The following is a 5,698-nucleotide window of genomic DNA, read 5'->3' as shown; positions in this document are numbered from 1 at the left end:
CATTTGGATTAAATATGGGCTTCCCATATTTACTTGCCCATGTATTTGGAATATGGGTCCCATGTATATTATATGTGGGCATACCCATAAGTATTTTCCCAGATATTTGGCACATGGGCCCAATACGAAATTAATATGGGCATCCCATATTCAACTACCCAGGTCTTCGGCATGTGGGCCCCATGTAGATAAATATGGGCATGCCCATATGTATTTTCCCAGATATTTTGCACATGGGCCCCATGCGGATTAAATGTGGGCATTTCCATATTTATCTGCCCAGGTATTTACCATATGGGGCCCATTGTACTTTAAATATGGGCATTCCCATATATATTTGCCTATATATTTGGCATATGGGCTCCATATGGGTAAACCATGGGCAAGGCCCATATGTGATTGCCCAGACGGATCCCATAAAGGAAAAATATGGGGTAGCCCATAAGACTTTTCCCAGATATTTTGCATATGGGCCCCATGTGGGATTGTTACCTGGGCAGCATCTCGTCAAATGCCTCATTGATGTGATCATCTCTTCTGAAGAATGTTAGACATCAGGCGACCCAGGATCTCGTCATTTGATCTTTTTTTCTACAGGATGTAGACATGACGAGATTATCTAGATATCTGGGATGGCACCCTTCCGTAAAAAGCACATACAATTATTTGATGTTGAATAATGTTGATTGAAATGCGAGTAACTATACCAAATTGACTGGAAATTTGAGATTAAGAGTTTTGGTTAGCTAATGCTCCAAAAGATAGCCCCAAACATTGAGGTTTTTCGAGAAACTACAGGGGCGGATTTAGGGGGGGGGGCCGGCCCGGCCCCGGCCCCGCCCCCCCTTTGGGAGGTAAAAAAAAAAGGGGAAAAAGAAAAAAAAGAGAGAAAAAGAAAAAAATGATAGCCCAGAATGCCTCAAATGTTATGTTCGGGCGTCTAGAACACAAAAATTTCGCGGGGGCATGCCCCAGACCCCCTACGACAGTGTTGTCTCAATCGGCCCAACTTTCGGCCCCCGCTTCCGGCCCCCCCTTTTGGACATTTCTGGATCCGCCCCTGAACTAGGCCAAGGCCCCTGCATTTCCACGTCTGTTTAGGTATGCACGAGCGTCTTCGATCAGCAAAATTCTCTATAGACAATACTAATTTTATTTTGATTCGCTGCTGTAGCCTACATCAACTATTTTTATTTTCAACTCGATGATTCACAAAGAACAAGTATACTCTGAGACATTATTTTTATACTCAATATATTAGAGGCTGTTTATTCCTTTTACTAATTTTTAACTAAACAAAACTTTAAAATGAACAAACAAGACAATATTTATACAATGTTTAATTTCGTTTTGATATGCTGTTACGTTCTTTTTAATTCTTTTTTTTTATCATTAAATCTACATTTGAAACAAACTTTTGCTCTATTCCGAACTGTATTTGCCTCGACGATCGTTCCATGTTTTCTTTCATCAAAGGTTATCATCAGACAGTGGTTGGCCTGGTTTCTAAAGGCATTTGTATAGTTACCACACGGTGAGCATCTGAAACACAAATCAGCATACCAATATTTCTATTATTTAAAACAAAGAAATAAATAATTATATTAACACTGAATTTTAAAATAACATACCATTCAATATACATGAAGAAGTTAAATTATCATTTTATTAGGCCTAGTTGGGATCAACCTTAAATAACTAAACTCCATAGTAACCCCCCTCCCACCCAATCATAAGGGGCCTACTACTAGTACGAGTGAGCTAGGTCAATCATTAGCAACTTCGATAATTTTAATAGAGTCACCATGGTGATATTCTGTGGAGAACCATTGGACTACCATCTGTGAATTATGGCTGTGCAGTTTGGTGCTCACTAAGCAGAATAGACATAAATAAATTAGAACGCCTGCAATTGCAAATGGCACGTTTTATACTTAAAGCATCAAGGAACACACCTTGTGCAGCACTATATGGTGAACTTGGATGGTCCCCCATTAATGGTCTTCATCAAATTTCTCATGTAAAATATTTTAATAGATTGATTACTATGGAATCATACCGATGGCCTAAACTTTTATTACTTGGAATGTTACAACTCGATGGTGAATTAAAAGTACAAATTTCTGTCTTGCCTAAATGATTTTCATATGAAATGTGAATGTAAATCAAATGATATCTTCACAGCTCTGTTGAACAATATATGTTTTTATTATCCATGTTCCGAAAACTTGAGAAAACTTGATATAATTAGGATAGATGCATGGAGAACGGATCTCCAAAACAAATCATTTCTTTGAGAGTATGCGACATTGAAATTTAAACCTAAATTCGAAAATTACCTCATTGACAAAATTGATTAGATTTTGAAGGAATTGCATTAAAATTCAAACTCAGATTACCTTACCATTAAACAATAGAACTTCAAAATTGAATCTGGATAATAACAAGAAATGTACAAATTATGCACTCTTAATTCTGATGAGGATATTCATCATTAATTTCATTTTTAGTTGTCCGGCTCTAAATAACATTCGCATTGACGAATGCATTATAGCTTACACAAAGATTTAGTACAAACTGGAAATTATGAACTGTATTATAAATTCAGTAATGCAAATGAAAATACTAAATTTAGAAGAAGTGGAGTAAATTGTGCTAAAGGCGGAAAAGTAAGTTGTGATTTGTTGATCACAATTATTATAGTATAGTTAAAGCAAAGTAAGCTACAGTTAGGCCAAAGTTGTCTTGGATATTAAGTAGATCCCTGATAAAATATCGTGAGAAATTTGTTGGCGCTTCATTTTGACTATATAATGATGATGTGATGATGATGAATTTTACTATGGTACATCACACATATTAATAAGATCTCTATGGTTGCCGAAAATTCATGATAAAAGATCATGAGCAATTTGTTAGCGCTTCATTTTGAGTATATATAATGGTGATGTGATGATGAAGAGTTTTACTAAATTCATATTTCCTCAAATTTTCGCACCTCAGCCCCAACCATAGTGGGTCTGAGGTGCGAGATGTCCCCCCTCCCCACCTTCACCCTTTAAAACACATTGCGCTCTTCCTGGGTATGACATAAAACCCCATCGAGTCGACACCTGATTCAAAGTATGTCTTAGTGACTGCTGATGAGGCGAAAACGCATAAATTTGTTTTTAGGATGTGATCTGTTTTTTTTTTTTTGTTTTTTTTTAGTGATTATGACTATTTTGGGCGCGGATCCGACCTTCGGCCCTCGGATAACGGCGCATTCTTGTTACACCCATAAATACTTAGCCCCCCTCCCCCAGTCGGACATCTTAGCCCTCCTCATAAATTATATTCTAGCCGCCACTGTTTGGGTAAATAATGTTTTGAGCAGTGGTGGATTCAATGCCCCCCCCTACCACTAAACACCCTAATTTTTTTAAATTAAAACAAGAAAAATATGCCCTATTCAAATTTAAGTCTGAGAGTGTAATTTCCGGTCATATAGAGGTGCCCTAATCATAAATTTTCTTACCTGAGGTGGGTGGTTCCTCAATTTGTAAAGTCCTCCCTCTGCGTCAGATCACCTCTCTGAATTCCTGGATCCACCACTATTGAATTTTAACTATTGTTAAGCTTACTATATTATTTACGATGCTTTTATTGCAATTTTCACATCGCCTCAGAACATCCCTGAAAACTTTCAGGGCTTTCCAGGGGACTTCGACCCAGGGATGGCGCCAGGATTTCCCAGCACCCCACGGGGGGCAGCACCCCAGGGGGGGGGGGGGGGGTATTGTTAAACATTATCCAGCATCGAAAGAGCTTTCCAAAGATTCGAAACACGATAGACTTTGGTGATTTTCGACCTTCTGGATCATGTGACTTTATTGGTCTATAGCTCTGTAAATATGTATTATTAGGTTATAGGTGTAACTGAATTAAATGATCAGTGTATAATTTCCTTTCCATTGAAACCAACCATGTTTTATGTGGAGTGTCAGCCATCTTTAAATTCAAAATGATGTGGATAAAAAAAAATGGCACCGAACTTTTTTGAATTCAGCACACCAAAAATGACAATGTTTTAGCCAATAAAATTCATTTTGGCACAAAAATCTAGCTGGATTACATAGCGACGTACTAATAACAAAAACTGTGGACCTTCCAAGTGGATATAAAATTATATTCGGACATTAATTTCGCTTAAATAGGCATCTTCAAGTTTATTAACATCCTGTACTCATTTTTGACCAAAAACAGCTGGATGGGTGGGCTGTAAGCCCCAGGTTTCCAATAATAATTATTTCTCACTCAAAAATTTGCTTTGAAGTCTTAGTAGATTAGTACTGTAAAATCAAATATGTTTTGATTTCGGTAACAGTAACATTTATTTCATAATGGCCAAAACAATTTACAATACTGAAACGAAACGCATTAATAATTATATAAAACAGAAACATGTGTATTACAAATTCTAATAGATAAACATGTGTGTAAAATAGCACAGTGTAATCTGGTAACTAGACATATAATTACTTGCATCATTAATGTTTTGATGGTTAACATATTATGGTGGCTACCTCTGAGATTACAAAGAGTGGGTCTAAAAACAGTAGTAAATGACCTGTGTTAAGTCTTCAGTTGTACTTTTGAGATGATGAATGTCTTCTAAAAAAACATATTGAAACAGAATATTGGTTAACAGCATACCGAAACATGACATTAATGAGGAAACTTTACAATAAGAACAAGTTGCAATATCAAAAATAAAAAAGGGATTGGAAAAGGGCTGGCAAAATAAGCTCAATATCTCTCATAATACTGTACTAATAGTTATTATGTAAGAAATTATAATCCAGTTCAGCTTTGATGAAATGTAAGGATTGCATTATGGCAATCATTCTTTTTCTTGGAATTCTGTCTTCCTTTGGAATGCTTTGCCTATTACAATCCGACAGGCAACCTACATTGTTGATTTTAAGGCAGATTTAAAAACTCACCTTTTTAACATGTAGGCTACTTTTCTTAAATTTCTCTTAGCATTTTTATTTTTATTGTTAAGCGCATTGAGGCTTTAGCATAATGCGCTATATAAGCCAAAATTATTATTATTATTTATTATTATTACGTATTATTATTACCTTCTCATACATCCTGAGTAAACAAATAGGCAGATCTTTTGAAGTAAAGTTCTTGATAATGGACCCAAACGGTAAATTGATAAAAGCACATTTTAAGAAAAGAGCTAAGGATTAAATGGTAAACATGTATTGGGTGTTACTCTTCAATTCATCTTCAGTACAAACACAACACAAACCAATAGACTCGCCATTCTTAACTACGATTAGTAATAGTTATATACTCAGGCATATCGAAAAATATATGTACATAAAATTACAGTTTACAGCAAGAGAGCAGAATTGAGATCAAAGTTATTAGAAAACAAAAACAAAAAAAATTACTGTACAATTTAATAGATAAATGAAATATTTACACATTAAGAATTAGTGCCTACATTATTAAAAATAAAATTACATTACAAAAGAAAATACATTAGCAATATTAATAATTTAAGAAAAAACACCAAAAATATTCAATATAGAAAAAGAATAATATAAAAATATAAATAGTTTACAGAGTTTTGGCTCTATACTATGGGTTGAGAGGTCAAGGAATATATATATACACACATATATACATATATATATATATC

This window comes from Anneissia japonica, unplaced genomic scaffold (assembly GCF_011630105.1).
Source record: "Anneissia japonica isolate Jap-2015-1 unplaced genomic scaffold, ASM1163010v1 scaffold368_len332514_cov184, whole genome shotgun sequence".
Taxonomy (NCBI): domain Eukaryota; kingdom Metazoa; phylum Echinodermata; class Crinoidea; order Comatulida; family Comatulidae; genus Anneissia; species Anneissia japonica.
Note: the sequence above shows the minus strand (reverse complement) of the source record.